The 19,245-nt window shown below is 36.8% G+C and overlaps 1 long non-coding RNA gene across 6 annotated transcripts in view; it reads right to left on the reverse strand.

Annotated features, from left to right (window-relative positions):
- LOC104138611 (uncharacterized) overlaps nt 1-19,245 on the reverse strand; it is a 109,368-nt gene that overhangs the window by 71,971 nt on the left and 18,152 nt on the right. For all 6 annotated transcript variants that reach the window (XR_011141881.1, XR_011141879.1, XR_011141876.1 and 3 more), the window contains exon 2: nt 16,962-17,068. This is a non-coding gene — a long non-coding RNA (uncharacterized lncRNA). The remainder of the gene's footprint in view (nt 1-16,961; nt 17,069-19,245) is intronic.

Here is a 19,245-nt window from a genome sequence, read left to right on the forward strand (position 1 = left end):
GTCAAGGCAGTATTCATCTACCGTTAGGTTGCATTTGTGGCTGACTAGCCTAGGACTTCTTTCTCTCTTTCAGTGAACTCTGAACTTGCTGCCTCTCCTTCCACAGAGAATTATGTTGGCAAAAGCTTGCTCATCTGACTTCAATGTTTTTTGTCCTTCCCTCATTTTTTAATGCTGCCTAAGTCAATGACTGCTTTAATGTTCTCTGTGCTGATTCATAACTAAAACACCTCAAAATACCTTGACACCACCCCTTTTTCATTCCTTCCATAAAAGGGAAAGTAGAAGCCATCATATCCACTAGGAACAAAAGAAAAGTCTCACTTGTACAATTGGAAGAGGAAATTTTACAGTATAATGACATGCCTAATACACGGGCAGTATTGAGCTTGACAATAAAGTCTCTATTATTTTTATTACGATCTCTTTTTTATTTGAAACTAGGATGGGAACCTTACAAGAAATAATAGCTTCTTACTTTGAATAAGGAATGATTTCCTAAAAGTGAAAATCAGTGAGGATAGCCAGCTATAATTTCTAAACTTCAAAGACATGGCAGAAATCAGCAGGAAAGGCAGCCTCTCTACTCTGCCTGGCCAAGAAGATGGACAAACAGCAGAACTGAAACTTGACATAAATCTGGAAATAAACCTAGTTTCTACCTCTCACTGGATTGAAGGATGCGATTTGTAGTCAAGCAGAAAATGTGTGGACTGTGAGAGGCACATCCTACTGGCCTGAGAAATTAAGGAAATAACTTGACCAAACAGGGAAACAAAATGACTAACCAGCCTACTTTTATAGCCGCCAGCTTCTAATAACACCCTAGCTTAACATTAGTGATTCTAACTGAATTATATTTGGCTTACATCCTTCAGAGGTGAAAATTAGGCACAGAAATGCTATTCCAATTAAAAATCATATGTAAATGGTGGATATTCAAAGTTTCTGAAAAGATGCAACGGCTTTTTATGCATTTGGAGCACTACAAACTGAAAATGTGTACTGGTAAGAGTTGGCATATTTCAGAAATTAAGAGGTTTTCCTGCATATAGCAGAAAAATTAAAATGAAACATTAAGAGCCACAGCTTCTAACTCCAGGTCCCACCACCTTCAGAGTCTTACATTGTAACGTGTATAACAGTAACAATAATAATAATGAGCCTTTCCCTCTTTTCTCCCTTTTTCATCTTTGTAATTCCCCCAAATTAAATCGGAGCTGGATTCTAAATAGCAATAGGCAAATTCTGAAAATAATTGTTTAGAGAAAACTCAAATTATTGGAAACATATCAGATGTTATCCTAATTATACACAAAGCCAATCATATAGTTTTTGATGAACGAGCAAACTTCTCCCTTCAAATATTCGGAAATTTACGTAAACGATCAAGCTGGAAGCACAAAGTCAGTTCCTCTTTAGGGAGCTTAACCCTGCTCTTTCTGCTATCACACAGAACGGTGATTAAAGAAATACAGCATTAAGGGTCAAATCTCACAGGATGTTCCTGGACTATGATAACAGAAAGGTTATCCAGGTCTCCCAACCCTCAGCTGAGCTGTGGCTCAGGACTGCCCCTTCTTCCCGCCCACCAGTCCTTCAACACATCCTTTTACACTCATCATACATAACCATGTAATGTAGAATGACGTCATACGCGCCTATGTAACAGGCCCTGTTGGCTATGACTGTTAAGGGGTTTCCCTTATACTAAGGAAAGTCCGGGTCACTTGTTTGAGACTTCTGGATTTTTTGCACTACCAGGGTGGCACAAACAACTGAAAAAGCTTAACTCTGGCCTTGCCCCCTTTTCACCATGTTTGTAACCACAAAATATAGCAGGTATTTTTCATCGGATCAGAAGTCACCCACAAAAACAATGGTCACCGTGTGCATCATCTGAATCTAGGAGGCACTCACATTTCATCATCTCCCATTTCAGTATGACTATTTTACTTTACAGATGGCTTTTTGCAATTCATTTACATTTAAAAAAACTGCTTTCTTAGTCACCGGCCTGTATATTCGCAAATGTGGGCCTTTGCAAACCTGATGTCATAGTAACGTAATTATTTTAATATTGGTTTTGTGACTCATACAGTGATTACATACTAACTGGCCACTCCTTGTCACTCACTATTTGCCAAGATAGTGTTTAACAAAACCAGAATGTGCTGACTGAAAAGCACATGCTGTTAAAACACACTTAAGTCATGAAGTTGCTTTTTTTTTTTAACGTCCGTGTGTCATTTTTGTGTGCCTAACACTGAATCACTAAAGATGTACATCCTTCAAACTGTAAAATGAAACTATTATTTCGTTTAGTTTTACTTCTTTCTCATTATATTTACAGCGAGACTGAAGAACAAGTCATAAAACAAGACTTTCAGTGCCTTGAGATCTGCATTGACTTTGACCTAGAATATGTTACTAAGCACATCCCTGAACTTTCTTACCGCAGAATTTACGGCAAAGGGTGAGCTGCTCTTCAAAATTGAGGTAACTCTACACACTTCCCTTTGTACTACTGACAAAGAACGGGGGAGGAGAGAGAGAGTCACTGCTGTGGCCTTTGTCATAACCACCAAATCACACCACCCTTTCTCTGCCAGCTTCCCGTCTACCACAGCATGCCAGCCTCGAGCTCCTGTTTAGTCCCCACAGGGAGGTGAAGTGGGTTATTCTTCACACTAAATCATTTTTCACAAGGTTGTACCATGCAAGTTAGCATCCACATCAGTAATTTAGTAATCTGCCCAGTGTCTCTCCCTTCAGCACCACTTAGATTGCTCAGTCTTTTCTTGAGCAACATAACCACACAAAGTCGTCACAGGCCAAGTCCCTCCCCACGGCCATTTTCGAACCTTACTGCAGTGTGAGGCCACACAAGTTAGCCTTACAGCATTTTCATATCATGTAGATTTTTAAGCTTTCCAAAAAAATTGATTCATGGAAAGAGCACAGAGCAGACACATCAGAGGTTTTCTGAAAAATAAAAATCATCTTCATTTATCTCCTTTTATGGTGTTAATAAGTGATGCTTTCCGAGCTATAGAAAACCGGCCTATCCAAAGGCTTAGGAACTCATCTAGGAGACTTTTTCTCTCTATTTCTTTCTATAAAGCTTGAGAATTCTGTTAGTACATGCAATTTATAAAACGAATCACTATAATTTCAAATGATTAATACAGTGGTCAATATCAGCATTCTACCATAAGAAGCGAGAAGTATTAAACCATAGAGAAGCCAGTACAAGCCTGACATTTACAGAACAACTATGCAACCTCAAGATTTTAGGCAAGTGCAGATAATAACATAAAGTTCGAATAAACAGCAAAGTTGGGTTCCTGTTGGAAACAAAATTCTACTTCCTCTAATTAGTAAACTGAGGCCAAATTAGAGAAAGAAGAAAAACTGAAAAATGCTAGAACAGGAATTATGTCCTGTTATAAGACTAATTAAGTTATGCTAGTCTTTGCTGGTTGTATGTATTTGTAATACACACAGTTTGATGTGCACAATGCTATACAACTGCAAAACTAACACTGCTTTGCTACAGATATTCTGATAGGTAGGAGAACTGACGTTCTTTGCTGAAAGATACATCGATTGTGGACCCACTTCCAATATTTTATCTATGTTTAGTTCCTTCTACTCAACCTGCTTTACTCTGAGGGTGATCAGACACTGAAACAAGTTGCCCAGAGAGACTGCGGAGTCTCCATCCTTGGAGATATCCAAAACCTTACTAGATGTGGTCCTGGATAAACTCCTCTGGGTGACCCTGCTTTGAACAAAAGAGTTGGACTAGATGATATCCAGAACTGCCTTCCAACTTCAACTACTCTGTGATTCTTTGACTGTAATTTGTTTAAAAGCTTAGCCAAAGAAGGTCTGCAACCTTGTTGCATGTTTTGGTGAGTTCTAAAGCTGATCCTACAAAAATAATCTCTTTTTTTCATTTCCCTTTGGCTTAAATGAACTTCTACAGGAGACAAACTATTTCAGCAAGATCAGCCTTTATATTTGACATGCATGCTAGAATATACTTTTTATCTTCACTTATGACCTTATAATGAGCCTGACTTTCATTGCAGTATGTTTGAAACTAAAAAAAAAAAAAAAAAAAAAAGGCTGGCTATTGAAAAAAAAATGGGGGAAATGCTTCCTCTTACACTTCTACTTTTAGCACTGAGCTTGACATGACCTTGAATTTCCCATGATATATTCAGATATAAATATGCACATTTACTTTTTTTCTGATGAGATTTAACTGATTACTGGGGAGGAAGGACCATGTAAATCTGTACTCTGATTATACCCTTAGCTTTCTATAATTTTCAAGAAGTATTTAAAAAATCCTCAGAACTGTTGCATTCCACACTTAAAAGTATTCCTTACAGAGATGCTTTTTAGAGCTACATTACATTTCAGATATTAACATTCATTTTTGTAAAAAGACATTACAAAGGAAATATCAACCTACAGAAGTCACATGACATGATAGTGCAATAAATGGATGGACTGTCAGCCTGATAGAAGCACTGTTATTTCACAGCACATGTAAACTGCGATTTCTTTTTCTTCCGCGAATCTCAAGCAGACAATGAAATTATCATTATTCTCTGCAGTGAGGTTTTCGCAAGCAAGCATGTAATTATAGTTTAAGATCATTCATTTTATTATTAAAGACAACAAGAACAAAAGAAACAGCAGAATGTCTCAGACATAGTCGAACCTCCTTTAAAAATAAATCTTAAAATTCTGATCTAACTGACATGCTTCTGTTTTAATATTAAGCAGAATTAGTCATCAAGACAAAACTCTGTCTTTAGATTTGCCTTCTCTGCCTCGAATGTTTAATCTCACTATGTCAGCTGATGCAAATCATTAAAATACACCATTCAGCCTGCTCAGTTGATTGTGCTCTCTACTATCATCAAACAGATGAAGCCACACTCAACATAAACTGCAGACTATGTCCAAGGGCCCTTACTTGCACTTGCAGTATCTGTGAAATCAGCAAAGCTATTTTGGTGAGCGCGGGATCCTCTCATGAGTAGGAGTGTGCAATGGACCAAAAAATTAAGCTTTTAAAAAATTCCACTTAGATTTCTCCAAGGACATACTCTTTGGTTCCATCTCCTTGAAAGTGTCATCTAGACACAGACACGGTGTCAGAAAGACACAGGAAAATCCAGCTCTTCCCTTACACTGTTATCAACATTTGCTACCACTGTTACCTTGTATCTTTCAGTATCTGAAAATAATACAAGTTAAAATTTGTTCGCCTCTTTCTCAATACTAATTTTAGCAGGATACGAAACTTCCACATATAACAAGAAAAATTAAAAGTTTCTTCAGTGTTTCAACTATAATCCTTTATTCTTCATGTGATTTTTTTTTTAAATGCTGCATAGAATCTAGAGGGATACATATTTTATGTGTTACACAGAATACACAGAAAATGGCTTGAAGGGCTTTTAAAGGGACAGGGGTAACTTCTAAAAGATTGTGCCTAAAAACTCTTCTATCACCTAAAACTTAAAACCTGTTGCATCTATAACTTCAACAGATTTGGCAAAAGCAAGTTGTCATCCATGACAAATCTTTTCACTACTGACTGCAGTTTGTTCAAGACGTAGCAAAGAAGGTTTTATAAAACTAAGGTTTATGCTTATAAAATGTGCCTGAATAAGTGCCATATCTTCCAAATTTACAAAGGAGAAGTCATGGAATTTTTAACTTATTTTTCAGTACAGCTATTAGTATTTTTCAGCTTTGGTTGTAAATAGCCCATACAAGGTAAGGACTTAAAAATTTAACAACATAAACACACAACCTGATTCTTTCCCATGACAAATATAATCCACAAGTGATTTAGTTTTAAGAGACATTAACTTTCGTTCTAAAAATGCTTTGTCAGTAAAAGGAAAGCTCTTTTGCCCGGCCCTGTTCACCAATAGGCAAAGGTCACAGTTCTAAGAGAACTGTGATGATCACCAGAAAGTCAAAAGCACTTCCATGTAACTATAGAAGCAAGATTTAGGAATTCTCTGAAAATAATCTTTTATAACTCATACATCTGGACTGCAGATAACTCACAGATCAGCAATTCAAAACTCAGTTTAGTAGTGGATAGGCAACTTTTATTAACCTTTCATACATCTTACAGAAAATGTCCTCTAATTTTTTGCCTCAGTTTTTGTGCATTCAGCTTCAGATATCCGCAGGGATTCAAGTGTGCTTTTTAGTAAAGGAGACCCATTTTGTAAACTATCGGGTAACTGCTTAAGCAATTTTAAATACTTTAAACAGAAAACTAAAACATATATGTAAGCACCAATTATCACTACTCTATATGACCAAGTGATCTTTTTAACTTACTGTTTCAGGCATTTGTATCATAACCAGTAAGCTATTTTGTACTATCAAATGAGCACAAATGAAGGTACAGCAACTAGTAGTCTTTGTTGTCTGTTAAAAAGAAAATGGCATAGGAAATAGAAATATTCCATTAACGATCTCCGCATTTACTACGTTCAAGGTGAGGCTGTTGGTCTGCAGGGAGCTTGTTCGCGTACCTTCAGAACAAAACTCTCTTGATACTATGAAAAATGGGATGCTGGGAGAAGAGAATGTGTTATTTTGGACACTTCTGCAGGGACATGCACTTTCATTTGGACAACTTATAAGGAAGTAGAATGTGGAAAGGTGAGATTATTTATGAAGCTGCCCAGTCCTCTTTCTGAGAATCAAGTTGTCACACAAGTTGGAAGAATCCTGCCACAATACCAAGAATTTACACATGCCTGATCTAACTAAGGTGCTTAAAATTGAAAGACGCACCCAAACAGGCAAGAGAACGATAGAAGGCTGTTCTAGAAGGTCATTCATCCCACCATGATGAACCACCATCATGAATTTTGACATCATTGAGAGGGTCCAGTTCCACGAGCCATGTAAATGAATAGTCAGATGACAGGAACACCTGCCTTTGCAGATCTATTGTAGATCAGGATCAGCAGTTATTCAAACACTAGTTCTGGCAGGAATGCTACAAGATATCAGCATCAGTGCAAGTGGCAATGACTACAGAGGCAACAGATAAAAACATATTAACAAAACAAAATACTATTAACAAAGTCTAGAGCTTAGACTTAAATCACTTGCCCACCCTTAACAAATATGATGATACTACATTATGTGAGGACTGCATAATTAAAAGATGCAGATAAATGTACAGAAGAAGATTTATTTTCCTCTCCTCCCCTCTTAGCCCACTGACCCCTGGTCCAACTTATCATTTTCAATTGATTGTTTCAATTTGAAATTTTGGAATTTATTCTCCAAAGGGGATGTAGTTCTACTCAGAGTTTCTTTCCTATAGGCATTGGATATATTCTACAATTCACTCCCTTCTTGGATCCCCATTTTTCCTAACATGCTGGAAAAAAAGCAAAGAAACAGGATAAGTATATCTGTAAATTGAATTGTCTAGAAATCATCAAAAAGTGACAGTATTTTTAAGCAAGGTAGAGAAGTCAAGACTCCAAATCCTCCAGCTGCCAGCCTGCTCAACTTTGTTTGCAGTTAAGGGATGGAAAGAATACAATTTTCTCATTTCACTACTTTCGGCAAGTTACAACAATCGTCATCAAACACACAACCACCTGGCTCATCTGCTTATATATTTCCTTTTACCTCCTCCTCTCCAAGTATCCTCATTTGCCTCTGAAAGGCTTTTCGTTTGCTTCAGTGTTGACTCATTTTTGTATAATAACAATATCAAGAAGATGCACTTAAAGAGTTCCAGGGTCTCTTGCGGGCGCTGATCTGTAAGAAGCTGTTATGGTTAGAAGTACTGTGGGAGTGGCTTGCCTTTTCCCCAGTCTCTGTAACTTTTGCCTCCTACCATTCTACAACAGCTGGCCATAGCTGAAGTTCTCTGAGTAATGCCCTGGGCACTTCTGGGCAGACTGCAGACCTTCTCTAGTGAAGGTCTGAGCTTCATCGGTTGCAACAGGACGGAAATTCTGAAGTAACTTCATTTAAATATATCGCCAGGTTTCATAGTTAATGGACCATTCTGATAGAACTTTCAAATTTCTGGAAATGTTAAAGATCTTTATTTTGGAAAAACAGTGGCATATATATTATACGAAATGGTGTTGTGCTGTATACTAAAGTACATACACATCATTTTTGCTCATTGACATGTCTCTTCAATAAGAAAAACTGTAAATGTCTAAAGGAAAAAGTATCAATATTGTTGATTTATCCAGAAAAGCAAAGCTTATTTTGGAGGGAATTTCAGAAATAGTTGAAAGAAAAAGAGGAGAAAGATACCTCTTCCCAACTTCCAAATTTCAACTCTCTAGACTTTTCTCATTCTAATTAGGAGAGACACTTCTAATCATTTCTAATTTCGCACAAGCCCTATACCACACTAGCTGGTCCATGGCTGTAGCAACTTTAGCTTAGCTCAGAAATGTCTTCTTTATCCAAGAATCAATGCAGATCCTCAGCCCTTAGCAGCAAAAAACATCTCACACAAAACTCAACCTAGAAACCCATGCATGATCCAGAAGGAAGATGTTTACAATAAACAGTAATCCCACAAGTCCAGGCATTAAAAATAAATATATTTCTGATCAGTGCTTTCCCTCCTTGTGAGTGTTGCTATAACCTCCAATTTTGCCTTCAGTCTCATACTGAAGGTAAGAAAGCGTAGGAGGGTGGGCTTTTAACAATAGGGAAAGGGAAAAAGATGTGAAACGTCTTTATTTCCTATTTCAGTAATACCTACAGAAGTTTAGCTAGTATTTTTGGTGGAATTAGGAAAAGTTAATAAGAGAGACAGTTGAATCTGAAGGCATACAAACATCATTTTGATTTAAAAAATCAAAATTATTCAAATTTTTTGAAGCGTTAGGTACTTTAAAATATTGGAACTCAAAATGAGAACTTGCTCAGAAAAGTAATTCATTTCAAATTCTAAAAAATACTGAAATAGCAAAACACTGCCAGAATCATTCTCCTGTTTTGCCTAGCTTTATTTGACATAGTAAGCATTTATTTTAATTGCCTCCTCTTTTTAGCATTAACTATTCAGCAAAATGACAGCATTTAGGAAAGGTAACAACCAACTCCCAACGCTACCATACTTCTGTTTCTCAAAACATTGCTGGAAGGCTTATCCATTATTGACATTTCCAAGGTTTCTACAGGCTCTCCTAGTAAATGGGACTGTTTTGTACACTAGTAACTCATTGATCATGCTGTAATTTTAGGGCAGTGATTTAGGTTCAAGATTGAGTATCCTAAAATAGACTGTGGTCTCACCAGTGCTGAGTAGAAGGCAAGGATCCTTGAGCAGTTGGCAACATTTTAAACAATTTAATAATTATTCTATAGCATTGCTACAGAACAGCAGCTGTCCTGCACAGTTTCACTGTGCAATTTCATTTTTTTAATATGGTTGGACTTCTTATATGCTTGATCTTTATTTCTAAGGTTACTTTCAGAAATAACCACACCTAGAGTAAAACAGTATCACACTGTAACACCTACTACCCACCTGAACTTAGTTAGTCAGTAGCACCTGATAAACAATTCAACTTTTTCCACTATCTATTCTTTTTAGAAAAGCTTGGAGATCTTCAAGTTTTTACCTTACTCAGCTAAACTGGATGTCCTGCACTTGCCACAAACTTTGATTTCAACTTCTCTCACACAGTCAACATTTTGCTCAGAGAAGTCCAAAGTTCTGACAAGGGCACAACTTCACACCTACAGTCTGAAGAGATATAGTACTTAACAATAAAATGAACTTTCAATTTCTACAGCTACTCAATCCTTCAGTTAAATCAGGAATTACACAAGTTTGTCAGATTTGTTTACTGTGAGTACTTAGTCTGAGACAAAAGGCCATGTGGAACAGGTTATCAAACATTAATAAGTTAATAAGTGGCTCTGAGGTGATCAAGCAATCAAGTGCTCTGGATAAACTGGAATGATTTAAGAACAGTTATAAAGAAATGTCTGTCATCTGTGTGTGGGGGGAGTCGTTACTTTCTGTTTGTTTTCTACAAATGAAACATTACATACAGGACTAGGATCTGCTCATAGCAACAGTTCCCACAAATACAGAAAGTGTTTGTGTCATCCCAAGTGTTCTATCCCTGCATATTGGGTGGAAAATTTGGAAGAGAAAGCTCTTGAACCTGAATAATCAGTACTTTGGGTGGAGCACTCACTTTGCAGCACTGAGTGTTCACCTCTGGAACTGAGCTGAAACCCAAGTCAAACTGATGTAACAGAAAAATCTTTAAACAGAGCATAAATAACAAAACATCTAGTCAGAAAGCTAATGCCTAAGCTAATGCAACCTTCTGTATTATTAATTGTTGAACACTATGGACAGTGTAATCTAGAGAGGGAACGATAAGGAGACTTCCTTAATTTCATGTTTTGTTTTTCAAGACTGCTACTGCTAAATTAAATGCTAAGTTGGTTCAGACCTGAGGTCTTAGATCTTCTAGCCCTCTGCTGGATTTATCAGCAGCAAGTCGAACTCCATACAGGGAAGAATCAAGCCAATAGGACTAAGAATAAATATACAAACCAAATTGCGTTAAGGCTAATGGTAAGTTTTGGGGCACAGAAAAAATATATGCTTATCCTTTCTTGCTTCTAATAATTTTTTCCATCTGTAAAAACCAGTTCCAGCGGAGTGAGACACTGGACTTCTACTAAAGTCACTGAGGTGGAGAAGTACCACTGAGTGCCACTGTACCATATTTTTTCACTTGCTGGATCCAAACAGTATCGGTAGTGCAATGTCTTGAGAAAGGCGGTCTTCAGTGCATATTTGATCTTGCAAGAGAAAAGAAATTCTGAAAACCCTGCTAGATTCCCAGCCTATCTATAGAACAAAGAGGCAGCTGTACTCTTGGATGTTAACCTGTGATTAGTGTGCCTTGGACGTTCATTCAACAATGCCATAGTTGTAAAATATTTTGTTTTTTACTTCTGCTAACAACACTAACTCAAGAGCCAACAGCATAAAACTGCTTTGCAGTATATTCTAATCTAGAGCTGTGCTGTCAACGACATTACAAGCACAGATGACTCCCAAGGTATTTTGAAGCTTCATCACAAACGAATAATTTCTATCACTACAGAAACATATATTAAGATAGATCATGGACAAATATGCAACATTCAGTCTCTCGCTACAGCCTCGAATAAAGCTTCAGGTCCGTACAACACTGACAGCGATCAGACAATGCAAAACGAGTCAGTGGCTCCAGCATAACAGAGATGCATACTTCCAAACCCACGGTCAGAAGGAGTACTAAACAAGATGCCTTAACAACCAACGTGACAGAGCAGAAGTTCACCAAAACTACGCTGCCCTCTCAGTGAAATCTGATGTCCTTCTCAAGATTAAAACAAAAATAATACTACTAAAAGATAGTAGTACCACCAGAAAAGGACTCACCATCACTGTTCATACTAGGCCTAAAGAGGGGAGAACGAAGTGCTTCTGTATGCAAACTTGTGTAGCCATGCAAGAAAAAGGCACACAAAGGAGTCCAATTTCTCCCTACTGTCCATTCAAAAGATTCCAATTAAAATAATTTATCAGAAGCGTTTTAAGAAACATCGCCCCATAAAGACCTCTGTTTTCATGTGATGCATAAAAGAAAGGCTGCAAGTAAATATTTTTTTTGACAGAGCTTTCTGATAAAAAGAAACATAAGGCAAAGTGTGCTGTAAGCCTGGTGTGAAATGAACAAATCAGACTCAGCTCAGTTTTCAGACGTATGTTTTCCCTTTTCATAGAACTTAAGGCTGGCTGTAAAAAGAAGTGCTTACATTACTGCTAGATTTTATATGAAAGGGAACAGTGCAAGCTTGGAAAGAAAAGGCTTCTAACATTAGAAGAAATATGTCAAAGACCTGTTTTGAAAAATATTTTCTCAGAAAATTTATGCCGTTTCTTATCCTGTAATGTAAGCACTTAACCTCACGGAACCTCAACGAGAAAGCTGAGATTTCATCAATAAGCCTCAGGTTTATTCTGTCAGCAACGTTCTACATCTGACTTTCTGTATTGTGACATTTTATTACTAGCTGTGCTCTAACACAATAGAAGTGACAAGGTACAATCAAATGATTTCAGTACAGTGGAGGATTTGGATAGCATTTTTTCCCTAGATGCAATCAAATCATCTATTTTCATCTTCATATTAGTTTGAGAGGCACTGGAGATGGCACCAGGGAGACAAAAAGTGTTTTTAACCTATCAGTTTTCAAAGTAATGTGAAACAACGGCAATGGTAAGGAAAAATATCATCAATTTTAAGGCTGATCTCAATTATATCTCATATAGAAAAGTTTTCTATAATCTTCCATTACACATTCCATTTCTACCTAGGAGGACAGTGAGCAATTACAGAAAACGCTCAGAAGCCAGAGAAAGAGGTACTTTTCATTTTTGACTACCCCTATTTTTTTTTTTCAGAATTATTACCAATAAAATAAGTTACCTTGACAGTGGAGTTATTTAGTATGAAAACTTTTTCAGTGGCAGGATAACAGGGGGATGGGTAACGAAGGTTTTCTTGTTATGTGCTTGCACAACGCCTAACACAAAAGGCTTTGGGCCCATCACAAGAGACCTCTCTCTCTTATGCTTCAGTAGTGAAAACAGTCTATGGGTACCAAGATACCATACCTTTGAAGTGCTGTTCTGATTTGACAGCGTAATCTTTGAAAAGGATTACAAACACTCTTGAGTCCTCTGGGTACAATCTCTCAGTTCTGCCTGGTATTTCTACCACCCTCCCAAGCATCTGCTATTAACTACCTTTAGAGAAAGCTACTGCATTAGACACGGCTGTGGTCTGACAACTATAGCACTTTCTATATTCATTCTGAGAGTATCTTTATGTCTATACTAACCTGGAGTAAATGTTATCATATATAACATGCAAAACTTATACCCTACATGCTCAGTCGAATTAACAGATTACTATGTTATTTTTCTTGGTTTTATTTGAAATATACATTTTGAAAATAGTGACTGTGAGAACATAACATTGTAAAATTTAGACTATTTTCAGAAAAACATTATTTTGCCCTTCAAAGCGGGCCTTACTAATAAATACTGCATAATTATTTAAGCTGCTCATTACACTTAACCATAGAGAACAGTCAGTTTGACAGCTATGACACTACCATCAGGAACAGAGGTAAGCCTGCAACTACTTGAAGAACTGTGAATTACAGTTTAATAGCCAGAAGCTATTTGCCTCTTAGTTTTTTTGGTAAATTCTTACTCTCAATGAATCTATAAATACATGAAAACCTCCAATTTATTAAGTCACAGATTAAAACAGTTTCATTTCTATGAAGAACAATTTGTCTTTATTATTAAGCTACACTAATATACCTGAATGCACGGTAGGTAGTCTTTACAGACTGTAAAGAGCTTGAAATCAATCAGAACGCCTATTATCTCAATGAAAACAGGATAAGGCCCTAAGGAGAATATGTTTTTACTGGGGTTTGTAGTGATCAATATAAATCCAAAGAGCAATTAGGATGAACAAAGCTGTTATAAAGGGCTCTTTTTATGCCCATAAAACCTTAGTCAGGACTGAGCCTGTTCTGTCCCAAGACCTTCCATCTTGCTCATTCAGCACCTTTCCAGGTGTTACTGCCTCAGTTGTATCGATTCAACAGTTTTGTAACTACTCTCTAAATTGAATAGGCAAATGGTCTGCTTCCAAAAAAACAAAACAAATAAGGACATTTTTTAGGAAGAGATATTTTTCAAGCTCATTTCACAGATTACTTCTAGAGCACTTCATGCTAGTATTTAAGTTTGCAGAACTAAGAAGACTATGACCTCCGTATTGGGAGGGAGAAATAAAATGAACAGGAACAAGTACCTGAGGATATCATAAGATAATCTTTTAAACTGTGTTTGCCTCAAAAAATTTCGATGTGTACCACAGCCAAACTCTGTAACACCACATTTTTGATATTTGTTAAATATGTGTTGGGAACTGCAAGCAAATCAGTGAAAACAGAAGTTGTCACTTATTAAAATGTATTAGTGAAGATTTCTGAACTTTGCTGTCAGTTACATCAATTAATAATATACAAAATATTCCTTTAAAATAATATTATTACTTTCATTTAAATTAGTTAAATAACATTGCTAGAATTCACACTTCAGTAAAATACCTGTGGAAACTCTATATGACTAGTGATTATTTAAAAATAAATAAAGCAAGCTGAATAGTTGGCCTTACAGGAACTTTTGTCCAGAAAATATGATCAACTGTCGTTAGCTGTTATTAATATATGCCATTTTTACTACAAGAATCAAACCAAATCTTATGTGTACAAATAACAAACATCATTTGTACAATGATAATCCCTGCTAAAAACGTTCACTATCCAGGACAAAAAAAGTGTCACTGAACAAAGAAATGGGAGATTTGAACTGAAAATATGATATCTGTATGACTCCATTATTAACAGTACTTTTGCAGCAGAAGAATCTTCTGCATTTCAACATAGACAGAAGCAGTAGCAAGAGAATAAATTAATTAAGAGCAAGCCTTTCGTTACAACATGAGGACAATATGAAGCTGCTCCAAGCTAAGTACTGAAAAATGTATAATTATGGAGTTTACAGTAATTAAAATTTCCTTCCTAGCTCACTTTATCACACAAACTGGGTGGAGAGGAAGAAAAAAATTATGATTTTGTTTGACTCACAAGCACAGCTCTAAGAGCTGCGCTCTTAGAGCACTTTCATAAACAACACATTTTAGTCAGGCCATTGATTTAGAAAAGAATTTCCCAAGGAGGGGAAAACATCTAGCTGGTGATTTATGACAACGATAGGAAGTGCACTCAGAGCTGGGGCTGCTCCCAGAATTTTTGCAAGTATAGCACAACAAAAAGCCTCTTTGATACAATTTGCTTCTATGAGTGCATTTATGATAAACATAGCGTGTCCTGGTTCAGTCAAAAGAGAACAAAGAATTGGTTTAATCAAACGGAAGTTATTTAAAAACTTTTACACAGGCTTCATCGAATACTCCAAGCAGGCAGAATGATTTACAAGAGTAGCTAAAATTTCTAACAGCAACTAAAAGATTCTTAAATGCCATCACTTTCTGCCAAGGATTACTCTCTTACATTATTGTTTTCTTTCTGTCTTTCATTTTTCCCATTTTGTAAGTAAATGAAATTAACTTAGCTCACCTATCAGAAAACTCCATATAATCATACACAGCTTCTCCCTTCATTTGTTTTTGCAAATCATGAAAAAAACAAATCCTGTGGATAAAGTTAGAAGTTTTGGAAGGCAACATTCAACTCACATGTGGATCTTGCTAATTGCTATTGTCATTGTTGATCTCCATCTAACATTTCTCAGGATTAGAGCCTAGTGACTGTACAGGGACTGAAACGTATTTGTTTAAACAAAGAAGTACTGCTCAGCTGTTTTCATTATGTTAAAGGAGAGTACATGTCTAAAAAAACCCTGAGGGAGGGAAAACTATATGACATGAGCAGATTAGATCATATGGAAGTATGTAAAAGGTCGAGCAAACACTAATCCTTAACTCTGAAAATATGTCTCCATGTGTACATACGACACAGCACAGAGCTAGGACTCTGCCACTGAGTACAGGACTAGTTTCTCTCATTATGAAAACAAACACTCAAGTAACAGAAATGAAACAGAAAGGATACCATAAATAACGCCTATTCGGTTCCCCTAGGTTCAAAACTGCAATAGAAGAGGGGTGGTTTTGGCACATACTGCATATGCAGCACTATAGATAAGGTCTACAAGAAATTCTCTGGGGGGCAGAGGCTGTCTTTTTTATTACGTACTTACACTGCCTGCGAAAGCGAGTATGCAGATGCTACGCACACACATAGATGGTATTGTAATAAAGCAAACAAAAAATAATGGCAATAAAAGTTTTGAAACATTCCTCAGAACTAATTGCAAAGGATGATGCAGTGAACGTATAGGGTCTTTACATTGTGCACAAAATCTGAGTATTTGTAATGTACCTAGAAATGCTCTCTTGCAAATCTGGTATTAAACAGAACACTTGTTTAGTGTTTGGTTGATATTAAGGATTTCTCCTCTGAGATTTAAAGTGATATCATCACTTATTAGCCAAGAGATGCATCAGAACCGTTCTAATGAAATAAGCTTTCTCCATGACAAAACTTAATAACGGAAACAGCCAATCCGGAGCTCTTTAGAAGATTCTTTCATGAAATAAGAAACAGTAACAGCATTCCATTAATTTAATTTTGATATCAAGTTTTATAGGAGTTTTGTAATTCCATAATACAGAAGAAATCTAATCTTGGAACTAAGATAAAAGCAAGATCTATTTCTTGAGAGATCATATGGGATTTAAAAATAGCATCACAGAAATACAATATTATTCTTCCTAATGAATGGTCCCAACATGAATTAAATAATTAACTGCAGATGGTATAGCTAACAAAAAAACAATACATTCTGTTAATGATGAATGGTTGGTGCAAGAGATCCTCCAGCACACTGGTTGTTCTAAATTCAAAGTGATGTTTGAAAAGGAATTACAGTAGTCAGTTCTTTATTTTATTGTCTCACATTAATTCAAAGCAATGCACTGAAAGTAATTCAGTGACACTGTAATTCTTTAATGTTACTGCCAGTGGCCAAGAGGCAGCATATGCTTCCCATCATAAATAGTTAAATCATGAAGCCTTTAGGAGAGGAAAGGAGTAAAACATTGATGGCTTGTATCACTCAATGGACATTTTTGACAAAATAAACGTTATCAATAGGAGCTGGCCAGACAGATACCTGAAGATACACAGAAACACAGCTAAGAGCAAACTGGTACTTAACTTACCAAGCATTGTTCAATGGGTCCGGTACAGCAGTATATAAAGGAGCTGGCTTAGCACAAGGGGCACAGTAGATGCAGTTCTTCTCCACAAGCACTGTGCAGTGTGATGCCTGGCCACAAGACAGGAGTGCATTAACACAACTATACAACCCCAAGCCCATTCCTACACCAAGAATTCAAAACAGGCTACTAGGCAACAAACTTCAGACTTCTTGTCTCTGTAAAGCACTGAATATAAAATGTTCAGACTTTGAACTCGCTCATCTAACTGTGCAATCACAACGCTGTGAAAGAAGCATAAATAAACTTTCTATCTTTTCATTTAGATTGCACTGACATAAATTTTGTGTGTACTGATTTTCTTTAAACTTCTGTAGTCCCTAACGTTTAGAAAAGCATACTTTAAAATTCGTATTATCATAGCAGGGGATGTTGTGAGAACTGAAAGAGAAAATTATTTTTAAAAAGTACCTGATAGCCATGCCTGCTGAAAAGTGTCTCCTATAGAACACTTTATGCCAAGCTCCTAGGAAAATACAGTCTACCCACCTAGTATCAGACAGCTTGAATACACCTGATTTCCTTTAATCTCAGAAAGTAAACAGTCACAGTCACGGACCACCATGTGAGGTAAAATACAAGCAAGGAAGCAAGGCCAAACATGTGGTCTCTGTGAACTAATATTTGCCAAATGACTTTAAAAATGCTACATGATTTCAAGTAATTGCTGCTTTGACAGACTAGAATAAAAATGAAAAGAGAAAAGTCAAATGACCAGACAGATCATTTCTATTTCTTTTTTCAAATAATTCTGTAATTCTTCTTTTTTTCTGAGCCAAATTATTTGGGTCTATTTACTTAAAAGTTACTTTCTTTATCTGAGTACTTAGGGATTTATCGGTGACGCTAGAGCCAGAGGCTAACCTTAGCACCCCTCAGCAAGTCACATGATGTGGGCATAGCTCTGCTTGAAGAAGCAAGTCAGATCAGGGCAACACATACACTCCCGTAACAGTATTCTTAATTGTATGGGTAGAGGAGAAATAATAATTCTACTAGGAGGAGAAACTGCTAAAAGGGTTTGGTATTTCCTCAGTACAATCCGATTTACAAAGATTGTTTCCCTGAAAATAAACAAGAGGAGATGGAGAGATTTTATTCAGTGTTCGCAGCTGTTTTTCAGCCTATGAACTATCTCAAAAGCTGCCAGCTTTCGCACAAAATCAGAGCATACTGCCTCTGTGCTGTTTTCTTTGCATGTGCCATCAGTGTTCCCAGTAACAAACATGTATCTCTCCAGCAAAATATTCTCAGACTATGTATGACTAGAACAGTGAGTAGTGCAGACCAGGAAGAACAGATTTGTTGAGCAAAGCATGCCAAGGACCTGACATCCTTCCTGTTTTATCTTAGGTAGCTTTAGTTTAGATTACTTCTAGCCTGTTGCCATGGACTGAATGAAGTGCTTGAAGGGCATTTAGTTATGCTTCCAGAGCACATCTCCCATTTTAATTTTAAATTCACTAAGAGAGTGAACTTAGTTCACTAAAATAGACCGCTCTGCAATGTGAGCCATAGCATGGTAAGGAACAACAGGGAGATTTGCTTAAAAACTGCAGTCCTAATCCAAAGAAAAATCTTAGTGAAGATGCATGCTTTTTGTATCTTACTATAGAAATGTAAATATTTGTATAAAGTTCTTCTGTTAGAGCTGAGATTACCGAAATACCTGAAATTTGATTTTAATATTCCACAAGAGTGCTTAAGAAAATGAAGAAAGATATGGGCTCTCATTCAGTACACAAAACAGCCAGCCAGCCAGCTGAAACTGTTTCCTGGAGATAGCCCTCCAGAAAAATCTCCAAGACTACCTCATGCCTAAGTCAGGCAAATACGCACTGCAGGAAGAGGGCACAGCACAGCAGCAGCTAGTGGAAGAACGATGTGATCTAAAAGTAGGGATAGAGATAGGTAAAAGTTTTCCTTGCCACCATAAATGTTTACCCTGTTTTATTTGGAGTACGATCTTTTTATTTCTTTTCTGAGCACAGTTTGGCATTTCTATGCATCTCCTGTTGATCAAAATGAAGTAATGCTCTATTTTTATGACACAGACTGAAAGAAGAACCTGAACAGCAGTAAAAGTACACATATTTTCATGTGTAGATCTGGTGATGTTTACTGTAAATTTTGTGGGGGGGGGGGAGGGGTGTAACTAACTAACTTTAAGTAACAAAACTGAAAATATGCACTTTGCATTTAGCAAGGCTTAAGTAGATTTTACATC

This window comes from Struthio camelus, chromosome 6 (assembly GCF_040807025.1).
Source record: "Struthio camelus isolate bStrCam1 chromosome 6, bStrCam1.hap1, whole genome shotgun sequence".
NCBI classification, from domain to species: domain Eukaryota; kingdom Metazoa; phylum Chordata; class Aves; order Struthioniformes; family Struthionidae; genus Struthio; species Struthio camelus.